Source organism: Dasypus novemcinctus, chromosome 16 (genome assembly GCF_030445035.2).
Source record: "Dasypus novemcinctus isolate mDasNov1 chromosome 16, mDasNov1.1.hap2, whole genome shotgun sequence".
Taxonomy (NCBI): domain Eukaryota; kingdom Metazoa; phylum Chordata; class Mammalia; order Cingulata; family Dasypodidae; genus Dasypus; species Dasypus novemcinctus.
The window spans coordinates 9,293,594-9,319,632 of NC_080688.1; the positions used below are offsets into that span (position 1 = coordinate 9,293,594).

The window sequence follows — 26,039 nt, forward strand, 5'->3', positions numbered from 1 at the left end:
ATTTCAGATTTTTTTAATGCTTTCATATCAAGTTAATGATACACATGTATTTTATTCATTTTGCAATAAATGCTAACATTTTAATTGATTAAAATTACTGAAATGAATTAATGAAGTAATTTTATATATTTGCCTCTTATCACAATAGTTGATTTAGAATGATATATAAGAAATACCTGTAGGTGAATACATGAGGTTAAAGCATGTCTTTCTTGGGATTTTCAGTGTGACTGTCTCCTCAAAACTTCCCTCATTGTAAGTCTGTATATCACACAGATATAATTATATTTGCCTAGACATTGTTCTTTCTATTAAAATTTACAAAATCAGTTAGGACATCAAATATTAATTTTAAAATAATTAATTCCAGTGAATTATATCAAATGTTAAATACCAATAAGTTGACTATTATTTTTTTCAATATAAAGTTTATATGTTATATATAATCCTACCACACTCCTGTTACCAAATTCTGTATGAGTTAGCCAAGGGGCTGCTGATGCAAAATAACAGCAGGTTGGTTTTTATAAAGGGTATTTATTTGGGGTAGGAGCTTACAGATACCAGGCCTTAAGGCATAAGTTACTTCTCTCACCAAAGTCTATTTTCACATAGACTTTGGAGCAAGATGGCTGCCAACGTCTGTGAGGGTTCAAGTTTTCTGAGTTCCTCTGGGCTCATCTCCTCTGTTTTCTCCACAAGGTCAGCTGTAGATGATGAGGTTCTCTAGGCTTTGCCTCTTTCCACAAGGTCAGCTGTAGACTATCAGGTAAATGGTTCTGTCTCTTTCCCCAGGGCTCCAGCTTAATACTTCACCATCAAACTCCTACATGAAAACTCCAACCCTCAACTCTGTCGTTTGTCATGCCTATTATCTGTGCCTTTATCAAGGGGTGCCTTTATAAAAGGGTGGGACTCAACATCCTAATGGCATGGCCCAATAAAAGCTGCAATCATAACTCAATCATGTCCAGGTACAGAGCATATTACAAACATAATCCAATATCTATCATTGGAATTCATATTCATATCTAATTTCTGCAATACTAATACAGAATTTGGTACCAGGAGAGGGATAGTGCTTTTGCAATTACTGAAATGCTGAAATGGTTTTATAAATGGGTAATGGGTGTTTTTTGGAGAAATTGTGAGATGCTTGGAAGAAAAGCCCTACAGTGCTTTGAAGAGACTGTTGGTAGCAATATAGATGCTAAAGAGACTTTTTATGATGTCTTAGAAGTAAATGATGAAACTATTATTGGAAACTGGAGGAAAGCTGATCCACATTTTAAAGTAGCAGAGAACTTAGCAAGATTAACTCCTGGTGTTTTATGAAAGGAAGAATTTGAAACTGGTTTGCCTGGGCATTTAGCTGAAGAAATTTCCAAAGTAAACCCAGAGAATGTGACTTGGCTTCTGCTTGCAGTTTATAGCATATTTCCAGATGAGAGAAATATGCTGAGGATTGATCTGTCTGGCACAAAGGAAACAGAAACTGATTCTGGAAATCCCAAGCCTCTGGAAATAAAGCTCCCAGATGAAAACACCCCCTTGGAGGACTTAACTAAACATGAAACTTGCAAATCAGGATTTAAGAGGCAGTTATCTTAGAAAGACTTGTGGAAAATCTTACTGATGGTTTAGACCCCTGCATGTTGCATTCTAAGCCAAGAAGACTTTTGAGACAACTGTTTGAACAAAACCACTGTGAGCTTGGAATAAAAGGGACATGGAAAGGAGAGATTGAAGGAGAAAGAGGTTTAAGAGAAAAACCCTGGAAGCTGAGATCAAGAATTAAGACATCACCTTGGGCCAAGAGAGGAACCCCACCCATGTGTACATAGAGGATGATTTTGCACCAGCAGTTGAAGAGGGTGGATGATCCAGTCTGAGGTTCTGGGAGATTTTTGCTGTCCCAAGGTACAGAGAGTTTGGAGTGCATTCCCCAGATATTAGGGTGGTTAAGGTCAGCAACTCACAGGTCTGAGAAGGGTGGACCTATCCCCCAAATTTAGGGAAGACCATGTGGTCTTGTTTTTCTGAGAGGGTTGAGTCTGTATGTCAAAGATTAGGGGGAATGTTGTCTTCACATCACTGTTCTAGGTGGGTTAAGACTCTAACCCAAAGATTGGGTAAGGTGTGGCAATCACCCCAACACTCTTGGAGGGAGAGGTCTGGAGTTTGCTCAACATCCCGATGATTGATAAGAGTGGATCCAAGAAAATGGCAATTGGGCAAGCCTGTGGAAAGTGTGGGTTCCCATAATGTGCCAAGGAGAAGAAACAATGACTCTCAGGTTGAAATCAAATGGAGGATTCCCTTCAGGTCTACAGAACTGTAGAGGATCCATGACTCATGTTTCCCTCCCAATGTCTCCTTATTGTAATGAAAATGTTTATCCTTTGTCTATACATTTGTGTACTGGAAACAGGTAAATTGTTTTGTAAGTTTCAGAGGTCTATAGCAGACAGGACTTTCCCCAAGACAAACTGTATTTCTTCAAATTGATTGAGATATGGTTTACTACTTTTGTTGCTGATTTAAGGTATTTTAGGAGGTTGTTGTTATGGGGGGAGGAGTGGGGTGAGGGTGTTGGGGGGTATATGGGGACCTCTTATTTTTTAAATGTAACGTTAAAAAAAAGAATATTGTAATGTCTTTTTGAGATTCAGAGGGTGAAGTGTAGCAGTTTGATACAGTTATGAATTAAAAAAATAGATAATGGATTATGTTTGTACTTTTGTCTGTACCTGGACATGATAGAGTTATGATTGGGACTTTGAATTGGCCACATCATTAGGACATTGTCTCCCTGGCCACCTAGGGGTGGGGACTCACATATAAAAGACCTGGTAAAGAACAGAGTTTGAGGTTTTCTGATGTTGGAGTTTGATGCTGAAGTCTTAAGCTGGAGCCCCAGGAATGTGGGTAAGCACCCAAAGGAATGAGTAGTAAAACCTGGGAAAAGAGGACCTAGGAGCTGTGCCTAGAGAATCCAGAAAGCCTGAACCCTCGGAGACATTGGCAGCCATCCTGCTCCAACATGTGAAAATAGACTTTGGTGAGGGAAGTCAACTTATGCTTTATTGCCTGGTATCTGTAAGATTCTACCCCAAATAAATACCTTTTATAAAGACCAACCAATTTCTGTTATTTTGCATCAGTACCCCTTTGCCTGACTAATACACACAGATATCAATATATTTGCTTAAATATTTTTCTTTCCATTAACATTTTCAAAGTCATGAGGACATCAAGTATGAATTTTAAAATGAGTTGATGTTTAGCATCTGTCCCTGTAATATCATTTAGGACAACTCCAAGTCCCCAAAATGCCCCCACATCACATTTCTTCCCTCTCTCTGCCCTCAGCAACTACCATGGACACTTTCTCCACATCAATGCTGCAATGTCTTCCATTACTAGTCACAATAGTTCCAAAGCAGAATATCAGTAAGTCCACTCTACTCCATATTTTATTCCTTCATCGTGTGGACCCTGGGATGGTGATGTCCCCTCCACTTCTATCTTGAGAGGGGGCTTAGATCCCACATGGATGATGGATACAATTCTCTTGCTTTCAGTTATAGGCACTCTTGGTTCCTTGGAGTGGTGTTTGACCTTCTTCAACTCCCTGTTAGTTGACCTGGGTAAGTCCAATGAATCAGAGGGTAGGCATTTCAACTCTGCTGAGGCTCAGGACCCATGTGGGACATGGACAGTCCAGAGATTCAAGTCTCCTGAGTATACACCAACAATTGCTTGAAATAATGTAAGAAGCTTAAATGTGAAATAAAGTTAAAGAAATAAATGATCTTGCTATCCTTCTAGAATTTGAGAATGTAAAATTATTTTCTATGTTAAAAGATGCATAATTTTCTTTTTCAATACCTAAAATTAACTGCAGAAGACATTGCTTGGTGAAAGAGGTGGGAACACTACTCCCTTTTAGTGATTTATGTTTGATGAATTTATATCTCTGAAATTGAAAACATTCTATTTATCAATCATACTAACACACATTGACTAATTTCCTTATAAAACCTCAAATATATTATTGTTATTTTTGAATGATTGTTCTTTTTTTTAATAAATTATGGTAGCATATGTGATATAAAGGCATGTAACTTGATTTTTGTAGAACAACAGTAAACGTTAGCATCAAATAGTTTGTATACACTAGTGTATGTACTTCATCAATTTTGTTTTCTTTTGTCTATTCTCTACCCCTTGAGTTACCATGTAAATTTTAGAATTATCTTGGAAAACTTTACAGAAAATGATTTTTGAGTATAGTACAAGTATAACACTATTCGTAACAAAGAGACCACATTAATACATGTTGTTAATAATGGGGCAGGATATATGGGAACCCTGAATGATTTTTCAGTAAACATAAAAGAACTCCAGTAAAAAAAGAAATACATTAAAATATTTAATACACACACATTTTGTTTTATTCAGAAAAAAAGGAAAAATGCCTGAATAATAATAATTGTTACCAAAGAGGTGGGCAGCACAAAAATAAATTAGATAATTAAAGACTGCTAGGATTTTGCTTGGGGCAGCGTTACATGAATAGTGAGTTTAGGGAAAATTGAGATCTCAAAAATATTAAGTCTTTGATACATAAACACAATCTTTCTCTTTATTTAGGACTTTTATTTCTCTGATAAATAGTTCTACTTAAGAGTATATGAAATTTGTACATAGGATTTTCCCTAAGTAGTTCATTTTCTGATGCTATTTAAATGGTACTGTTTCTTTAAATCCAAGTTCCACTTGATTTATTGTTGATACGTTATCTTGTAATTGTGTTAAGCTAACTTATTAGGTTTATACTTAAATTTTTACCAAAAAACAATTTATTTATTTTTACCTAATTAAATTACCTAATAATTTACCTAATTTTATGCCTAAAATTTTATAACTTTTTTGTATGTATGTGGAATTTTTTCTATAAACATATTGCCAGCAAATAAAGACAATTTCCTCTTTCCTTTTCAGTCTGTGATTTTTATTTTTACCACCTTATTACATTGACTAGACCTTCCATAACTTCATTTGTAAAGAGAATACAATGATAGACATGAACTCACTGAAGAATATAGTGGAACATCCTCAGCCTCAAAGTGCTTAGGAGTTAAAATTAGAGATCGAAATTAGAGTGTACACAACCAGATCTGAAGCATGAGGCTCCAAGGCAAAGGGGGATCAATAAAATATTCTAAGTTAAACCTTAAGTTAAAGGGATAAAATGAATCTTTTAACTTTAAAAATTGTCAACTTCAATTTAATTGTGTAGGATATTAAACAATGTTTGTGAATGTAAAAAGTCCTTATATTAATGAATAGTGCTTGTTCCTTAAGGTGCTCCTTGTTCAGTTTATAAGCACAACACAGATATTTACCTGTTTATAAATAGTTAAGATAGAATTAATAGAGTATGTTTTTAGTGTTTCACTTAGAGGTGTCATGTTCAGTCTTGTAATTTCTATAAAAATTTTGGGATGACAACTTCTATATGCTGTTCCTTCTAAAACACAAAGACATTTCTCCTGAAAGTCATTTTTGGGATTCCTACCAGGGCCCACAATTCAAAACAAATGTGAAATAGTTACTTTCATATGCCAGGACCTGTCCCTATGAATTTTTTATATGCATGTTACTTTGAATTGTAGGGAATCTATCACAAGAGCAATATACTGTGTTTTGCAAAATAAACTAAAGTACATAACATTCCTCATTACCTGTAACACTGCCGAAAAAATCACCCCAAAACCTAGAATCTAAAAAAAAAAATTGTTCCACATGATTCTGTATATTTGCAAAGTTTCCATTGGGCTTTATTAATATGACAAAGTGTATTTGGAGGATGAACAGGCTGTGCTGCAGGACCTAAGATGGTCTCACACATGTAACTCAAAGTTCCTGTTGGCTAAGACTTGATCTTTTCACTCATATGTTGTTTTTTTTAATTAAAGTATATATTCATGCTTGAACATACAAAAACAATGAGTGTGTAGTTAAGTTGTGTACTTACAAAACAAACATGCATAACATCATACAAGGGTTATGTGCATTACCCCATCAGAAGTACACCAATATTTTTGCATGCCACATTTCTTCACAGCATTGTAGTTTCATCATATTATTTTGAGAAAATGAATTTGGAAGCTATCTGGTCTCTGAAAGCCTAGAATGTGCACTCCAGTACTTACACTACGTACTTTCTAAAACATTCTATTGGTCAATAAGAATCACAAGGCCAGCCCACATGCAAGGAGAAGAAAAGTATACCTTTGGATGGGAGATAAAGTAAAGCCACTTGACAAAGGGACAGGAATGCACAAATGAGAGTAATTAATGGATATTGAACAATCTACTACACTAATTCTAACAAACTCATTTTTTCATTTTAGGGAGCTATGAAAAAATGTTTTCAAATACATAAGTGAAGTGAAAATAGGAAAATGCATGAACCTGGTTTGAAAAGGGGAGAGGGTGGGTCCCTGAATACAATTCTTTCCAGAGATAGTACTGCATTGACTACACCACGTTTTTTAAAGGAAGCACAGATTTCCTCCATGAGATTCACAGGGAAAGCCCTTACAATTGTTTATGGTTCGACTGAAAGATCTTGCATAGAATTTTGGTTAGAAGCCAGACTTTTTAAAATAATACTTTCTTGACAAAGTAAATTAGCATAGTACTATCTTTGGGTTTAGAATAAAGTATATTATCATAAATTAACCATCAAAACAAGCTTCTGATATCAAAATGAAATACGTGTGGTAGTACCTGTGCAAATATTAATGGCAATAGTATATGTAAGGTCATTAATAGTTGGAGTAGTGGTACTTTAATTCTCATAATCCAAATAAGAAGACATCTGATTAAAATATTACAAAATTTAAGGTAAGAGTTACTCTAAGTATACAAGAACTGAAACTTTTGTAAGAATAAGTTTTAAATGCATGCTCTGCACAGAAATCTTTAGTAAAAGGCAAAAGATTTATATGATCTGAAGTGTTCCAAAATGTATTCACCAAAATGCAATCAATGTGCCACAATGATGAAAGAGGTTGTTGATGTGGGAGGAGTGGGGTGTGAGGGGTATGGGGTATGTAAGAACCTCTTCAAATTTTTTTTAATCTATGTACAAATAAAGAATAATAAGCATCCCTTTGACTGACTAATACAGTGACATTAATTGTAATTTTCCCATGTGTCACCATATACTTAACAACTTTGTAAAGGACTAACATTTTTATACTAATAATGACAATCTTCATCCACTACCAAAATTACTGTTAAATAGTCCTTACATTATTCTCTAGCTTCCTTTCAATTGAAATTCATCCACAGAGTAACCTTTTCAGCCACAATCACATGTATAAAATATCAGTATTAATTGTACTCACTAAAATGTATTACCATCAACTCTGTTCTTTTCCAAACATTTAAAATAAGCCATAATAAAAGTTCTAAATACATTAAACATCAGCTCCAATTCTCAAAGTACATTCTATTTCTAGTAAACTGTACTGTACAGTACAGCAAACCTCCTTGAGTTTGCTCAGCATTTTAGTTCATATTACTGAGACCACACAATATTTGCACTTTTGTGTCCGACATTCCACTCAACAATATGTCCTCTGGGTTAATCCATGTTGTCATATGCATCCTGATTTCATCTCTTCCTACATTTGAGTAGTATAAATGTACATACACATGTACACACATATATGTATGGACACCCCTAAATATACACACACATACATATATGTGTACATATACACATATGAACATTTATAAATTTATGACATTTATAAATCTTCCATGTTACTTTTACTCACTATAATGTGTTACCATCAACTGCATCTATTTTCAAATATTTACAATCAACCTTATAAAAATTCTACATACTTTGTGCATCAGCTTCACCTTTACAATCCTCATTCTATCTCCTGGTAACATTTACATATATATAGTTTAACTTCATGGAATGTCTCATCACTTTTAATTCAAATTATGGAGATCATGCAATATTTGTACTTTTATTTCTGACTTATTTCATTCAACATAATGTCCTCAAAGTTAATCCATGTTGTCATATACATCCTAACTTCATTTATTCTTACAGCTAAGTATTATTGCATTGTACATATATACCATATTTTATTTATTTATCTTCTCATTAGTTGATATATACTTGCGTTGTTCCCATTTTTTAGCAACTGTGGATAATGCTGCTATGAACATCGGCATGTAAATGTCAATTTGCACCCTTGCTCTCAGTTCTACTAAATATATTCCTAGTAGTGGGATTGCTGCAACACATGGCAGTTCTACAGTTAATTTTGTGAAAAACAGCCAAACTGCTTTCCACAGAGGTTGCGCCTATTTGCCTTCTCCACCAAAATATGGCCATGCTATAATGTATGAAAAATATAACTCATAATTTTCATTGTTATTTACATAACAAATAATTATGCTGAAATTTGTTCTTGTTTTATAGCCATTTGTACACACTTATTGGAAAAATGTCTATTCTATACTTTTGCCCATTAAAAAAATAAGTATATCATTTAAACATGAACATACATAAAAAAATAAGTATCTAGTAAAAGTTGAGAACTTACAAAACAAGCATCCACAACATCATACAGGAGTCCCACACATCAACCCACCAACAACAACCTGCACTGTTGCAAAATATTTCCTATAAATTATGAAATAACATCATCAAAATATTACTTTCTTTAGTGCATATCTAATATTTGGTATATTTTCCCCCAAATCACCTTATTATTATTTTTGATGTGAATTTAGAAGGTGTGAATTTAGAAAACTATCATGCACATGTATAGAATTCCAATACAACACCCCTTCACCAACATACCAGACTGTGGTGGAACATTTGTTACTGATGTTGAGATAATATCATCAGACTATTACCACCAGCCATGGTTCCTAGTGTACATCTATCACACTTTATTTCAAACCTCACCAGTATTAACACAGTACATCTTTGACACAGATGCAATATTTTCAGAATTTCTGTTAAACACATTGCATAGGTCACACTATATTTCCCATACTTCTCCACATTCTCACCAATCTGCAAACAGAAGGGCCCTGTTGCATCTGTACCACCAACCACAATTCCCATCCAACTCTGGGATCACTGTGTTACTCAGTCCCTAGATTATTCTCTACTTTTCTTTCATTTGACATTTACACCCCTAAACTACCTTTTTCACACACAATCTCACTATTATAACCCAGATGCTACCCAATATAATGTTTTACCATCAACTATATTCATTTCTGCACTTTTGCAGTCAAGTAAATTAAAACTTCATACGTTAAGCATCAGTAGTCATTCTTCACCCTCCTTTTATCTCCTAAAAACTATATTCTAGGTTTTAGCACCATGTTGCTATTCTTTGTATTTATTTCATATTTAATGAGGCCATGCAATATTAGTTCTTTTGTGTCTGGCTTCTCTTAATATAATGTCTTCAAGATTCATCCATGTTACCATACGTATCCCAATTTCATTTTTCTTATGGCAGCATATTATTCCAAGGTATGTGTGTACTGTATTTGTGACATTGATTGATGGACACTGGGGTTGTTTCCAACTTTTGGCAATTGTGAATAAAGCCGCTATGAACATCGGTGTGCAGAAATTTGTTCACATCACAGCTTTCAGTTCTTCTGGAAATTTCCACAGTAGAAGAATTACTGGATCATATGGCAGTTCTATATTTAGCTTCCTGAGGAACTGCCAAACTGTCATGCACAGAGGCTGCACCGTTTTTCAATTCCACCGAAGTGAAAGGAGTATACATATTTCTCCTCATCCTCTCCAGTACTTATTCTTATTTTTTAAAAATAATGGCCTTTCTTTGTGGTGTGAGACAATTTCTTTTTGCCATTTTCATTTACATTTCCCTAATAGCTGGTGACATTGAACATTTTTTTCATGTACTTTTTGGCCACTTGTATTTCCTCTTTGATGAAATGTCTATTTAAATATTTGCTGAGTTTTAACTTGAATTCCATGTTCATTTTTTGTTGACTTGTATGATCTCTTTATAGAGAATGGAAAACAAAGCCTTATTTGATATGTGGTTTCCAAATATTTTCTCCTATTGAGTGGCTTTCTTTTTCAGCTTCTTGATGAAGTCTTTTGAATCACAAAAGTGTTTAAGTTTAAAGTTGTTCCATTTATCCATATTTTCATTCATTGCTCGTATATTCAGTGTAAGATTTAAGAACACACCACCTTCCACCAGGTCTTGAAGAGGTTTTCCTACATTTTCTTCTAGGAGCTTTAAAGTTCTTGCTCTTATATGTAGGTCTTTAATCCATTTTTAGTTATTTTTTTTAATATAAAGTGTGAGATAGGGGTCCTCTTTCTTTCGGACATTGGTATCCAGTTCTCCCAAAATCTTTTGTTGAATAGACTGTTTTGGCCAGCTGTTTGGGTTGGACAGGCTTGTCAAAATCTCTTGACTGTAGATGTGAGTGTCAGTTTCTGAACCATTTAATTCATATCCATTTGCCTATGTGTTTATCTTTATGCCAGTGCCATGCTGTTTTTACTACTGTAGCTAGGTATTATGATTTAGAGTTCAGAAATGAGAGTCCTCCAACTTCACTTTTCCTGTTTAAGATGTTACTGGCTATACATGGCCCATTACCCTTCCAAATAATTTTGATAATTGTGTTTTCCATTTGTCTAAAACACGATGGCAGAATTTTTATTGTGGTTGCATTGAACATGTATACAAATGTAGTTATTATTGACATTTTAATGACATTTAGTCTTCCAATCCATGAGAGTGAAATATTCTTCCAATTATTCAGGTCTTTAAAATTTCTTTTAGCAATGCATTATAGTTTTCTGAACAAGAGCTTTATATCCTTACTTATGTTTATTCCTAAATATTAGATTCTTTTAGTCACTATGGTAATTGGAATTCTCTTTTCGATTTCCTTCTTATATTGTGCATTATTAGTGTATAGAAACATCATTGATTTTTGCATATTGATCTCCTATCCTGACACTGAACTGAAACCATTTATTAGTCTAGCAGCTTTGTTGTAGGGCTTTTTTTTTGGGGGGGGGGAGTGCTTTCTAGATATAGAATCATATCATCTGAGAATAGTGAAAGTTGAACTTCCTTTCCAAATTGGATGTGTTTTTCATTCTTTTTTTCTTGTCTTTTCATCTTCATTTTTTTTTTTTTTTGGCCTGTTAGCTCCAGCCAAACTACAAGCACTATGCTGTAAACAGTGGTGACAGTGGACATCCTTGTCTTATTCCCGATCGCAACAGGAAAGTTTTTATCTTTTACCATTGTCTACAATGTTAATTGAGGGTTTTTCATACACGGCCTTTATTATGTTGAGAAAGTTTCCATCAATTCCTATTTTTGGAGTATTTTTATCAAGAAAGAATGCTGTATTTTGTCAAATATTTTTTCTGCATCAATCAACAGGATCATGTGATTTTTCTTCTTTGATTGATATGGTGTACTATGCTGATTAATTTTCTTGTGTTAAACCACCCTTGCATGCCTGGTATAAAACTGACTTGATAAAGATGAATAATTCTTTTAATGTGTTGTTTGATTCCATTAGCAAATAATTTTGTTGAGTTTTGCTTCTGTATTCATTACAAAAATGGGTCTGCAATATTCTTTATAAATATATAGCTTTGGTATTAGAGTGATAGTGATTTCACAGAATGAGATTGTTAGGACCTTTCTTCTTCAAACTTTAGGAAGTGGTTCAGTGAGATTGTATTAAATATTCTTTGAAGGCTTGGTAGATCTCACTTGTGAAACCATCTGGTCCTGGGATTTTAATTTTTTGGAGTTCTTTGATGACTGTTTCAATCTCTTGTGATTGGTTTGTTTAGGTCTTCTCTGTCTTTGAGGGTCAGTGTAGGTTGTTCATACATTCCTAGGAATTTTTTTTTCCATTTTGTTTATATTTTCTAGTTATTTGGTGTACAGGTGTTCATAATATTCTCATGATCTATTTTATTTTTGTGGTGTCAGTAATAATGTCCCTGTTTCCATATTTTAATTTTTTTATTTGCATCTTTTTTTTTTAATTTGGTCAGTTTAGCTAATGGTTTGTTGATACTGTTAATCTCAAAAATAATCTTTTGCTTTTGTTAATCTTTTTTTTTGTTCTAAATTTCATTTATTTCTGTTATGATCTTTGTTATTTCATTCCTTCTACATGCTTTGGGATTAGTTTCCTGTTTTTTTACTAGTTCCTACAGTTGTGTTGTTAGGTCATTGATTTTAGCTCTTCCTTCTTTTTTAATGTACGCACTGAGGATATACATTTTCCTCTTAGCTCTAACTTCTCTGCATCCTTTAAGTTCTGATATGTTGTGTTCTCATTTTCATTCATCTTGAGATATTTATTGATTTCTCTAAAAATTTCTCCCTTATCCCACTGAATATTTAAGAGCGTATTGTTTAATTTCTATATATTTGGGAGTTTTCCTTTTCTCTATTCCTTGTCAATTTCCAGCTTTAATTCATTATGATCAGAGAAAGTGGTTTGTATAATTTCTATCTTGATGAATTTATTGAGCTCTGCTTTGTGACACAACATATGGTCTATCCTGGAGAAAGATATATGAGCACTTGACAAGAATGAATATTCTGCTGTTTTGCGGTGCAATGTTCTGTATATGTATTTTAGGTTTAGTCCACTTGTTATATTGTTCAAGTTCTCTATTTCTTTATTAATCCTCTTCCAAGATGTTATATCCAAAGTTGAGAGTGGTGTATTGAAGTCTCCAACAATTATTGTAGAGATATCTATTTCTCACTTCAGTTTTGCCTGTGTTTGCCTCATGAATCTTGGGGCATACTAGTTATGTGTATATACATTTATGATTGCTGTTTCTTTTGGGTTAATTTCCACTTTTACTAATATGTAATGTCCTTCCATGTCTCTAATAACAGTTTTGTTTTTCAAGTTTATTAAATGTGAAATAAGTGTGACTAATCCAGCTTTTATTTATTTATATATATTTTTTGGTTTCTGCTTATATAGAATATCTTTTTCCAATCTCTCACTTTTAATATTTTGGTATACTTGGGTCTAAGATAAATCTCTTCTATACAGCATATTGATGGCTCATATTTTCGTATCCATTCTCCTTGTGTGTATCTTTTGATTGGAGAGTTTAATCCATAATAGTCAATGTTTTACTGTAAAGACAGTTTTTATTTCACCCAGTTTGACCTTTGGGTTTTATCTGTAAGGTTTTATTTTCTCCATTCTTTTGACACTTAGTCACTTTTAGTGATATGATTTTCATTTCTAGACTCTCTTCCAAGTCTCTTTCTCCTATCTTTTCTTTCTTTCAGGCTATAACATTCCCTTTAATATTTCCTGCAAGGCTGGTGCCTTTTTTATAATAAACCTGTCAAATCTAGTACTAGCTATAGATTCCAATAGAATGGACAGAAGAAACATGTGTAGGGAAACCACAACAGAGTCCAAGTGTATCTCACAGGGTAGCATAAATTCCAAAGTAGTGTCCACTGATTGAGTGCCAAACTCCTGAGCTGTTAGCTCTGTCTATAGTGTCTGGATATCTCCAGAGCCATCAGGACCCCCACTATTTCCTCGAGTATGCTTTTAAATGCCTCCAGTATATTTTTCTTTGAGGGGCCAGGGACTTTTGTTTGAACAAGGGACCTTGTATATGGGAATCTGACACTCAAACACTGGGACATATCGACTTTCCTGAGGTTTTTTGTTTGTTTGCTTGTTTTACCTTGTGTTGCTTTTTGGTTTTCCAGGAAACACTGGGAACCAAACCTGGAACCTCCCATATGGAAGATATTTGTTCAACTACTTGAACCACATCTGCTCCTACCAGTGTATATTTTTTAAGTCTTTATTTATTTATTTCTCTCCCATTCCCGCCCACCTAGTTGTTTTCTCTCTGTGTCGACTTGGTGCATGTTCATCTATGATTGCTCCCATCCTTACCAGTGACACTGGGAATCTGTGTTTCTTTTTGTTGTGTCATTTTGCTGTGTCAGCTCTCTGTGTGTGTGGTGCCATTCCTGGGCAGGCTGCACTTTCTTTCTCGCTGGTTGGTTCTCCTTACAGGGCACACACCTTGCGCATGGGGCTCCCCTACGCAGGCGACACCCCTGTGTGGCACAGCACTTCTTGTGTGCATCAGCACTGTGCATAGGGCAGCTCCACATGGGTCAAGGAAGCCCAGGGTTTGAACCACAGACCTCCCATGTGGTAGGCGGATGCCCTATCCATTGGGCCAAATTCACTTCCCACCAGTGTATTTTTAATTTCATTTAATGTGCCTTTCATTCTCATAAAATCTTTTTTTTTCTATTAAGCTTTAAAATTCTTTGTGCTCATACAGATTCTTCTTAGTATCCTTAATCTATTTACCCAGTTCAATTAAATTTATTAGGAGATATGTTTTTACAGTTGTGATTAGTTGTCTAAACTCCTTTATGTCATCTGGATGCTTATGTGATTCCTTTACCTGAGCCATATCTTCCTTTTCCTAGGTATGGATTGTAATTTTTTGTTGGTGTTTTGGCAACTTGTTTACTAAAAGTATTTATCCTGGGTGCAGTTTTTTTCTTTACATTAGTGTTTTCTTGCCTTTTGTCCCTTGCTAGTTGTGTAGTAGGAGCCACGGATGTATTTGGTGCTGTAAGCTGTGGAAGCTGAAGCTGTCCACATTGCCTCAGGAACCAAGGAGACTTCCCCCACCATTCTCCTCTGCCAGGTACAGTGACAGCGCTGCAGATACATGTAATAATTCAAGTTGTACTGTCCAAGATTTTCTGTAGTTTCCCTGAGAGATTAATGAAACTTCACACACCCTCCTCCACTGCCAGGGGCAAGGATGAAGCTGTGGGTATGGGCAGCAATCTATGTCACATGGGTACAAAATGACTGGAGTTGCCCATGTAGACTTGTGTAGCACTGGCCCCTTTTCCTTCCATGGGGGGAGATGGGCCGTCTGGTGTGTCCAGCAATCAAATCTATGTGGGCTGAATGCACCTAAAGTTGTCCTGAGGAGATGAGGGATTACTGTCCCTTCTGCCCAACACTTTAGTCTGTATAGGCCAAAAGAACCTGCCATTAGCCAGAGAAGATGGTGAAAAATCAGCCCCCTCCTATCCCATTAGGGGGTGGGAGTGGATCCACAGGCAACCAGCAATTCAGTCCCTTAGGCTGAAAATACCTGTTGTTGTCCAGAAAGGCTGAGGAAACACTGCTCCCCTTCTATGCTTCTTGGTGTGGGGATGGAGCTACAGGTGTCTCACTATTCAATCTGTGTGGTCCAAAAGCACCTGCAGTTAACAAGAGAGGCTGGGGAACCACAGTCCTTCCCATCTTATTGGGACTTGGTGGAGCCACAGATACCTAACAGTTGGGTTTGTGCAAGCCAGAAGCACCTGTAGATGCACAGATAAGCTGAGGGAACACCAACATCCTCCTATCCTATGGTGGTTAGGGCAGAGGTGGAAATGGAATTGAACATGCTCAACAAACCAGTTCATGTGGACTGAAATTTCCTACAGTTGTACAAAGAAGCTAGGGAAACACAGCTCCTCTGCTATCCTCTTGGAGTGAAAGGATGTATCTATATGTGCCTAAGTATCCAGTTTGTGTGTTCTGAAAGCATCTGCACTTGAACAGAGAGGCTGAAGAAACACAACTCGCCTCCTATCCTATGGGCATGGACAGGTAGAGATCAATTCAAAATGCTCAACAAACCAGTTCATGTGGGCCAAAAGCAACTGCACTTAACCAGGGAGGTAAAACAAACACAGCTCCTCTCCTGTCCTATTGCAGGGATGAAGCACCAGGTGTCCAACTATTCAGTCTGTACCAGTTGAAAGTGCCTGAAGTTACCCTAAGAGGCTGGTGCATATCCCCCTGACTTCCTCCCTGCCAGAGGTGGGGCTGGAGCTTAGGGTAGGTCTGTAATCTGACCTGGGTGGAAAGAAGCTGGTCCCTAACAGAACCATCATATTCAGCCAGACCTCCTTCCCTTCAAGCAAGTGACAGAGGTAAAATGGCAGCTACCAGTTTCTTTCTGAATTGAATTGCTTCAATCTTTAGCTGTTCTTAGGATTATACTTTAACCAGCTGTGTTTACTAAACAATAGCTGAAGTTGGTGGCCAACCATCTCTTCTCCCCCATTTTGGGGAAGTGGAGTTTCCACTTCAAGCCACAGAATAGCTCCTAAGGTGGTTTTCACCACTGGAGGAATAAGACAGAGATTGACCTCTGTGGCATGGTCTGCAGTTTCCTGGAGAGGCTGGTGTAGGTCTCCCCAGCTTTCTCCTTGACAGAGGTGGGATTGGAGCATAGGGTAGGCCTGCAATCCAAAATGGGTGGAAAGAACCTGGTCCTTAACAGCACCATGATATTCAGTCAGACCTGCTTCCCCTCATGCCAGGGGCAGATTTAAATGGTGAATACCAGCTTCATTCTTACATAGACACTTTCAAATTTAGATCTCCTTTGGATTATACTTTAACCAACTGAGTTTACTAATCAATACTAAGTCAACGGTCAGTCATCTCTTCCTCCTCAGGTTTTGTGAAATGGAGCTTCTAACTCCAGCCATGGAAAATCTCCCAAGGTAGCTTGTGTGGCAGTGGAGTATGGGCACCTGACTTGCAGTGTGAGTGCTCTATTCACAAATCTCTCCTTCTTTCATAATATCAAGGATGTTGCAGAATGCTCTTGTCTCCTGGGATCCTAAACAGGTGCTTTAGATTGAGTGATTACTAACTGCTTGGTAGGATAAGGAATTCTTGCAGTGCTTTACTCTGCTGCCATCTTGCCCCGTGCCTTCACTTTTGCCCATGTGTAATTTGTTTGGCTTTTTATCATTGAGCTGTATGCACTTTTTATATAATATGAAAATCATTTTATATAATATGAAAATCAAAAAAAAATTTTGATTCTGTAGCCTATCTTCTGGGAGAAAATCTGTGCTTCATTAGTTAGTTCCTTTACTAATATTGATTATTAAGCTTGGGAAGTTTAAAGACTTAGAATAGTTTGAACAAAATATCAAAGAACAGGTGGGAAAAAATAGGCAAGGAAGAGAAAAATTAGACATCAGAATAAATTCACCAATATTTTCAGATGCCTAAACATCAGCAAAAAATTATGAGGCATAATGGGGAACATAAAAAGATAGTTCAGCAAAAGGAACAAAGACATACATACAGGGCTTAAGATAATTAATCAATGATAATTACACTACTCTCATAAGTTAAATCAAAAATTAAAATACAATATGATTAAAGAGATAATGGATATAAAGAAGATATTGGGTGAGCATATTTAAATGCTTTCAAGAGAAAGTAAAAGACCTTATGAGAATGAAATACATGATGGATGAGAGTTAAAAAAAATAAAGACATAAAAGAACAGATCTGAATTGCTTACAGACAGAAATAGTGATTTCAAAGAGAGAATATCTGAACTGGAAAAGACAGGAGACTAGAAATAGAAAAGAATGGGAAAATGAAATAAGGTCTCAGTGAATTGAATGACAACATGAACCACACAAACAAATGCATTATCAGTATCCCAAAGGAGATGAAAATGAAAGAAAAGCAGAAATAATATCAGAAAAAGTAAAAAGTAATGACTGAAAAATTCTGAACCCTTATAAAAGACAGATATCAATATCCAAGGGCAATGCATCCAAACAGAATAAATAAAAAAAGAACTACCCTGAGACTCCTACTATTCAGGATTATGAATATCCCATATAAAGAGACAATTCTGAAAGCAGCAAGAGAAAAACAAAGGTTCACATACAATAAGAATAAGTGTTGAACTCTCATGAGAAACCAGAAAGGTGAGAGAAAAAGTGCTATAAGGTATATAAGTTACTGAAAGAAAAACTGTCAAACAAAAATTCTGTAAATGGCAAAACTGTCCTTCAAAAATGGGGGTGCATTCAAAGAGTTTACAAACAAAAACTGATAGAACATGTTACCAAAAGATGAGAATTATAAGACATACTAAAGGGAGTGTTTCAGACTGAAAGGGGGCAGGAGCACAAAGGATTTGAAGAAAAGTATAGAAATGAAGATTATTAGGAAGGGTAAATTGAAGGGTAGAATGATAGTCAATAGAAGGATATAACAGCAGAAAGCCAAAGGACAAAATGGATGAAGTTAATAATGCCCTTACAGTAATAACATCGAATATACTGGTTTGAATTCCCCAAAGACCTAGGTTGATATAATGGATAAAAAATATGAGCCATCTATATGCTATCTACTAGAGATGATTCACTTCAGGTCACAGCTAGGTCAAATGCAAATAGTAAAAAAAAAAAAAAAAGTTCTGGAGTAGTGATTCTAATATCAGACAAAATAGATTTCAAATGCAAAATTGTGATAAGGGATGGTGCAAGTTATTATATATTAGTAAAGGGGCAATTCTCCAAGAAGAAATAACTATACTAAATATTTTTACACCTAATCTGAGTGCCCTGATACACATTAGGCACACTGGCAAAGCTGAAAAAAGAAATAGAAGTCTCTACAGTAATAGTGGGAGACTTTGATACACCACTCTCAGTGTAGGATTGAACATGTGGACAAAGGATAATTATAATACAGATAATTGAATAATATGATAAATGAACTAAATAGATCTAACTGACATCTATTGAGCATTGCACCCCAAAAAGCAGGATATACATAGTTTTCAAATACTCATGGATCTTTTTTCAAGATAGACCACATGTTGGTTCACAAGAAAATGCTCAATAAATATAAAATGACTGAAAGAGTAAAAAAAAACCCACTCTGCTCATAATGGAATGAAGCTGGAAATCAATAACAGATGGGAAAATGTAAAATCATAAATATATGGAGATTAAACAACACACTCTTAGCCAGTGTGTTAAACACAAAATGCAAGATAATTCAGCAAATATTTTGAGATGAATGAAAATGGTAACACATATCAAATTATATGAGGCACTGTAAAAGCAGTGCTGAGAGAGATTTATAGCTCTCAATGCTTACAATAAAAAAGAAGATCTCAATTTGAAGATCTAACTGCACACCTGGAGGAAAAGTACAGTAAATTAATCTGAAACCAAGCTAAAGGAAAGAAATAGTAGTGATCAGAACAGAAATAAATGAACTGAGAAACAATAGAAAAATAGAAAGAAAAATGAAATCAAAATTTGGTTCTTGGAGATCAATAAAATGAGCAAACACTTACCTGACAAAAAAATAGAGAAGATGCAAATGAGTAAAATCAGAAATGGGAGAGGGTCATTACCACAGACCCCACAGAAATAAGAAAGCTTATAAGAAGAAACTTGAACAACCGTATGTCAAAATCTTGTCCTCAATCAAGAAGATAATGAGATTTTTCTTCTTCAATTTATCAATGTGGTACATTAAACTAATTGACTTTCTTGTGTTGAACCACCCTTGCACACCTGGGATAAAACCCACTTGATTGTGGTGTATAATACATTTAAGGTGCTTTTGGATCCAGATTGAAAGTATTTTGTTGAAGAATTTCACATATATTCATTGGAGATATTGGTCTATAATTTTCATTTTTCATAGTATCTTTATCTGATTTTGGGATTAGGGTAATGGCATCATAAAATCAGTTTGCAAGTATTTCTTTCTTCAATTTTTTTGAAAGAGCTTGAGTAAGATTTATAGTGGATCATCTTTGCAAGATTGGTAGAATTCACCTATAAATCCACCTGGTTCTGTGCTTTTCATCTTTGGGAGGTTAATGGTGACTGTTTCAATCTCTTCACTTGTGATTGGTTTGATTGAGGTGTTCTAATTCTACCAGGGCCTGTGTATTTGGTTCTTATATATTTAGAAATTCATCCATCTCATCTACATTGCATAAAAGGCTTTTGACAAAATACAGTGCTCATTCTAAAAACAACAACAACAACAACAACAACAAAACACCTCTCCAAAAGACAGGAAGAGAAGGAAGCTTTCTCAACATGTTAAAGTGCATATATGAAAATCCTACAGTTAGCATTGTAGGATTTCACTCAATAGCATTGTTGGCTTTCATTCCATAGTGACAGACTAAAAGCTTTGTGACTGAGATCAGGAACAAGACAAGGATGCCCACAATCACAATTATAATTCAAATTGTGCTAGATGTTCCCAAACAGGAAAGGAAGAAGAAAAACTCACACTATTTGCTGGTATATGATGTTATATGCAGAAAATCCTGAAATATCCACAACAAGACTCCTAGAACTACTGGACATGTTCATCAAAGTGGTGGGATATAAGATTGATGCACAAAAATAGTGTTTGTATACAATATTTTTTCCTCTCTTTATTTTTAAAAAAATATTACATTAAAAAAAATGAAGTACCCATATACACCCCCACCTGATTCACCCTACTCCTACCAACACTATTACACTATTGGTGTGCAGTTGGAGAAGGAAATCAGAAAAAATTCCATTTATAATTATATAGGACCTGTATTCAGAAAACTGCAAAACATTGCTTTAAGAAAACTGAAGAAGACTTAAATAAATGGAAGTACATTTCATGTTCATGGATTGGAAGACAGTATTATTAAGATGTCAATTCTACACAAATTTATTTACAGACAACCCAATCCCAATAACTGGCAAAATAGCCTTTTTTCCAGGAATTGGACAATCAATATTAAAAATTTATTTGGAAGGGTATGTTACAAATAGCTCAAAATATCCAATAAATAAGCCTGAAGTTGGAGTATTCTTACTTTGTGGTTCTAAGGCATAATACTAAACTACTGTAAAAAAACGAGCCTAATAATGGCACAAGGACAGATAAATTGACCAATGGAACCAAATTGAAAACTCAGAAATTATCCATCACAAACACAAATAAGTGATTTTTGACAAGTCTGTTAGGCCCACTCAGCTAGTGTGGAACATTCTATTTAACAAGTGGTGGTGGATGACTGGACAGTCAAATCTAAAATAAAGAATGAGAGTCTCTATCTCACACCTTATACAAAATTAACTCCAAATAGGTAAACTAACTGAACATAACAGTAAAACAATAAAACTTCTAGAAGAAAAATAGGAAAATATCTTCAGGATCTTGTAGTACATGGTAGTTTTTTAAACCTTATGCCCAAAGCCCAGGAACAAAATTTTAAAAATAGATAAATAGGATCTCCTCAAATTAAAAAGTGTTGTCTGTCAAAGAACTTTTTCAAAATGGTGAAAAGGCAGCCAAGTCAATGAGGAAATATTTGACCATCACATATCTAATAAAGGTTTAATATCCATGAAATATAAAGAGATCATACAGCTCAACAATTAAAAGATAAACTACCCAATTAAAAAGAGGGCAAAATACTGGAAACAACAAATGTCCAAAGAAGGAATACAAATGGTAAAGAAACATATGAAAAAAATCTTCAACATCACTAGTGCGGGAAATCCAAATCAAAACTATAATGTGTTTTCATCTCACACTTACTAAACTGGGTATTATTAAAAAGTAAGAAATCTATAATTGTTGGAGAGGTTGTGGAGATATATAATCACTGTTAGTGAGAATGTAGAATGGTACAGCCATTCTGGAGGACTGCTTAACATTTCCTAAGTTTAATATAAACTTACCACATGACCTGGCAATAGCACTACTAGGTATATACAAAGAAGAACTGAGAGCAGTGACAGAAATAGACATCTGGGGTGGAGGCAAGATGGCGGCTGAGTGAACTTCCGGGTTACTAGCTCCTGGGGGGAAACGGCTGGGAGGCGTCGGAGACTCTTTGGGACTGGGCTGTTTCGGGATTTTTCCTGGTCCGGAGGTGTCTGGACATCGATTTGGAGGGAAGGTAACAGAGAGGATCCGTCTGTGAAATATACACGGAGATCCCAGCTACGTGTGGAGGATTCCCTCCTTGGGTAGGCGGAGCCGAGGCAGCTAGCACCGTGCCGAGCCCTGGCAGGCGGCGGCCAGGGTAGCCTAGCTAGGCCGTGGTGGGCAGCGGGCGGGGGATCCGAGCCACCCTGAGGCGGGCTGCGGGCGGGAGAGCCGAGCCGAGCCGCGCTGTGCCGCGGCGGGCGGCGGGCGGGGGAACCGAGCCCAGCCAAGCCCAGCCAAACTCAGCCGAGCCGCGGCGGGCGGGGAAGCCGAGCCCAGCCGAGCCCAGCCGCGCCGCGGCGGGCGGCGGGGGGGAGAGCTGAGCTGCGCTGTGCCGCGGCAGGCGGCGGGTGGGAGAGCCAAGCCGCGCTGTGCCGCGGCGGGCGGCGGGTGAGGGAGCCGAGCCCAGCCGAGCCTAGCCGCGCCGCGGTGGGTGGCAGGCAGGAGAGCCAAGTCCGGCCGAGCCCAGCTGAGCCGCGGGGACGGGGGGGCCGAGCCCAGCCCCGCCGCGGCGGGTGAGGGAGCTGAGCCCAGACGAGCTCGGCCAAGCCCAGCCGCGCCGCGCCGGGTGGCGGGCGGGGAACCGGAGCTCAGCCGAGCCCAGCCGAGCCCAGCCGAGCCTGGCGGCGGGGTTTCTGTTCTTTGTTTTTTTTTTTTTTTTATTTTTTGTTGTTGTTGTTTTGTTGTTGTTGTTGTTCTTTTTTTTTTAAATCCTCTCTTTCTTGTCCCCAATATTCTTCTTATACTATTTTACCTTAACAATACAGTAGGTCCTACAGGAAATACCTCACTTTGTTGGGTTTCCTCACCCTCCACTGCCTCATTTCTCTGTGAATAGATTTAGCCTATCTACACTATCCCCTTTCCCCTACAACTTGATATCCTCCACCATCTGCTATCTCTCCTATATTACATCTCCCTTTCTTTGATCCACAAAGTGTCTAACGCTTAATTTCTAATACCTTTGTTTAGTTTTCCATCTGGTATTCGTCCCTGAAACTATTACCTTTCTTTTCTCTTTCCCTCTCTCACGAAAACAATAGCCTCTTAGTACGTACCACATTCCTCCCATATTCAGTCGTCTACCTCATTATAGGTACTTTCCTACTACTATAACTCTACACAATTTACATGATCTAACGTGCATCCTCCCAGAACTCATATTGTTGCTTTGTTAATATATATCACCAATACTACTTCACAATTTTTCCTTCCTTACACATGTGCCTTTCCCCAGCACTAATACTTTCCTTTAAAGTGAGCTTAACTAGCAATAAGAAATTGGAATAGGAAGAACAAAGTGACAAAGAGAAGATATAACACTTACGCAAAAACAACAGCTAATTAATCTCCAAGACTAGACAAAGTAGCTAAGGAACTGATTAAACCCGTCAAGAAAAAATGTTGACAAGACAGCAACAAAAATCTACAAACCAAACCAGTAATCAGGAAAACATGGCTGAATCCAATCAACAAACTAAAAATCAGGAAGGGGGGCAGGACTTCGCACAAGCAATGAAAGATCTCAGAACATTTATCACCAACAAATTTGATGAAGTAATGAAAAAGGTTAACAGCGTGAAGACAACACTTGGAGGGGAAATTGCAGACATGTGCAAAAAAATAACAGATATGATGGAAATGAACACCACAATTCAAGAAATCAAAAATACACTTGCAGCAAATATCAGCAGACTAGAAGAGGCAGAGCAGAGACTTAATGATGTGGAAGACAGTGCATTGGAAATCAAACAGATAGTAGAAGTGGTCAATAAAAAGGAAGAAAAAATCCAGATAGGACTTAGGGACCTGAATGATAATGCAAAATGCTCAAACATACGTATTATAGGCATTCCAGAAGGAGAAGAGAAGGGAAAGGGGTCAGAAGGAGTGTTGCAGGAAATAATGACTGAAAACTTCCCAAATCTACTGAAAGACACAGATGTACATATCCAAGAAGCACAGCGCACTCCACTGGTCATAAACCCCAACAGGCCCACCCCAAGACATATACTTGTCAAATTATCCAATGCTCAATACAAAGAAAAAATTCTAAAGGCAGCAAGAGAAAAGAAAACCACCACATACAAGGGAAACTCCATAAGATTAAGTGCTGATTTCTCATCTGAAACGATGGAGGCAAGAAGGCAGTGGTATGATATAGTCAAGGTACTAAAAGAAAAAAATTTCCAACCAAGAATACTCTATCCAGCTAAACTAGCATTCAAAAATGATGGAGAGTTCAAAATATTCACAGATAAACAGAAACTGAAAGAGTATATCAACAAGAAACCTCCCCTTCAAGAAATTCTTAAGGGAGTTCTGCAGGAAGAAAGGAAAAAACAGGACAGTCAGAGGTGGAGGAGAGTGTAAAAGCAACAAGAAAGACAAAAATAGAAGGGGAAAATAAAATAATACAAGCAAAATATAACAAACACAAATGCAACCAAAATATGGCTACCATAAATAACTCTCTAAACGTAATAACACTGAATGTCAACGGATTAAACTCACCTATCAAAAGATTCAGACTGGGACACTGGATAAGGAAATATGACCCATCTATATGCTGCCTACAAGAGACACATCTTAGACCCAGAGACTCATGGAGGTTGAAAGTGAATGGCTGGAAAACAATCATACAAGCAAACAACAACCAAAAAAAGGCAGGAGTAGCTATATTAATATCAGACAAAATAGACTTTAAATGCAAAACAATTGTGAGAGACAAAGAAGGATACTATATTTTAGTGAAAGGGATAATCTGTCAAGAAGATCGAACAATCATAAATATTTATGCTCCTAACAAGGGCGCCTGTAAATATGTGAGGCAAACGCTGGAAAAACTAAGTGAAAGAATAGATGCATCTACAATTATAGTGGGGGATTTTAATACACCACTATCAACTCTGGACAGAACATCTCAAAAGAGAATCACTAAAGAAACAAAACATTTGAACAGTATATTAGAAGAGCTGGATCTAATAGATATATATAGATCATTACACCCAAACACAGCAGGATATACATTTTTCTCAAGCGCACATGGAACATTCTCCAAGATTGACCATATGCTAGGCCACAAAGAAAGGCTTAATGAATTCAGAAAGATCGAAATCATACAAAACAATATCTCTGACCACAGTGGAATCAAGCTGGAAATTTGCAAGGGACAGAGACCCAGACTTCACACGACAATTTGGAAATTAAACAGCACACTCTTAGAAAAACAGTGGGTCAAAGAGGAAATCTCAAAAGAAATCAATGACTACCTTGAAACAAATGATAATGATAACACAACATACCAAAATTTATGGGATGCAGCAAAAGCAGAACTGAGAGGGAAATTTATAGCCATAAATTCATATATCAAAAAAGAAGAAAGAGCAAAAATTGGAGAACTAACTGCACTTTTGACAGAATTAGAAAAACAACAACAAAGTAACCCAACAGGAAGAAGAAGGAAGGAAATAACAAAGATAAGAGCAGAACTAAATGAAATAGAAAATAAGAAAGCACTTGAAAAAATAAACAAGACCAAGAGCTGGTTTTTTGAGAAGATCAACAAAATTGACAAACCTTTAGCAAGACTAACAAAGAAAAAAAGAGAAAAGATGCAAATACACAAAATAAGAAATGAGAAAGGTGATATCACCACTGACCCCACAGAAATAAAGACTATCATAAGAGGATACTTTGAAAAACTATATTCCAACAAAAATGACAATTTAGAGGAAATGGACAAATTCCTAGAAATACATAAGCAGCCCATACTGACAAAAGAAGAAACTGATGATCTTAACAAACCAATCACAAGCAGAGAGATAGAATCAGTCATTAAAAATCTCCCAACTAAGAAGAGCCCAGGGCCAGACGGCTTCACAGGTGAATTCTACAAAACATTCCGGAAAGAACTAACACCAATCCTGTTGAAACTATTCCAAAAAATCGAAACAGAAGGAACACTGCCTAATTCCTTCTATGATGCCAACATTACCCTAGTACCAAAGCCAAACAAAGACACCACCAGAAAGGAAAATTACAGACCAATTTCTCTAATGAACCTAGACGCAAAA

At 36.5% G+C, this 26,039-nt stretch overlaps 1 non-coding gene across 1 annotated transcript; it reads right to left on the reverse strand.

Moving 5' to 3' along the window:
- Positions 1–6,927: 6,927 nt before the first annotated feature.
- On the reverse strand, positions 6,928–7,043 carry LOC111761617 (U5 spliceosomal RNA). The gene has a single exon (XR_002794930.1). It is a non-coding gene; the product is annotated as a U5 spliceosomal RNA (small nuclear RNA).
- Positions 7,044–26,039: the final 18,996 nt, after the last annotated feature.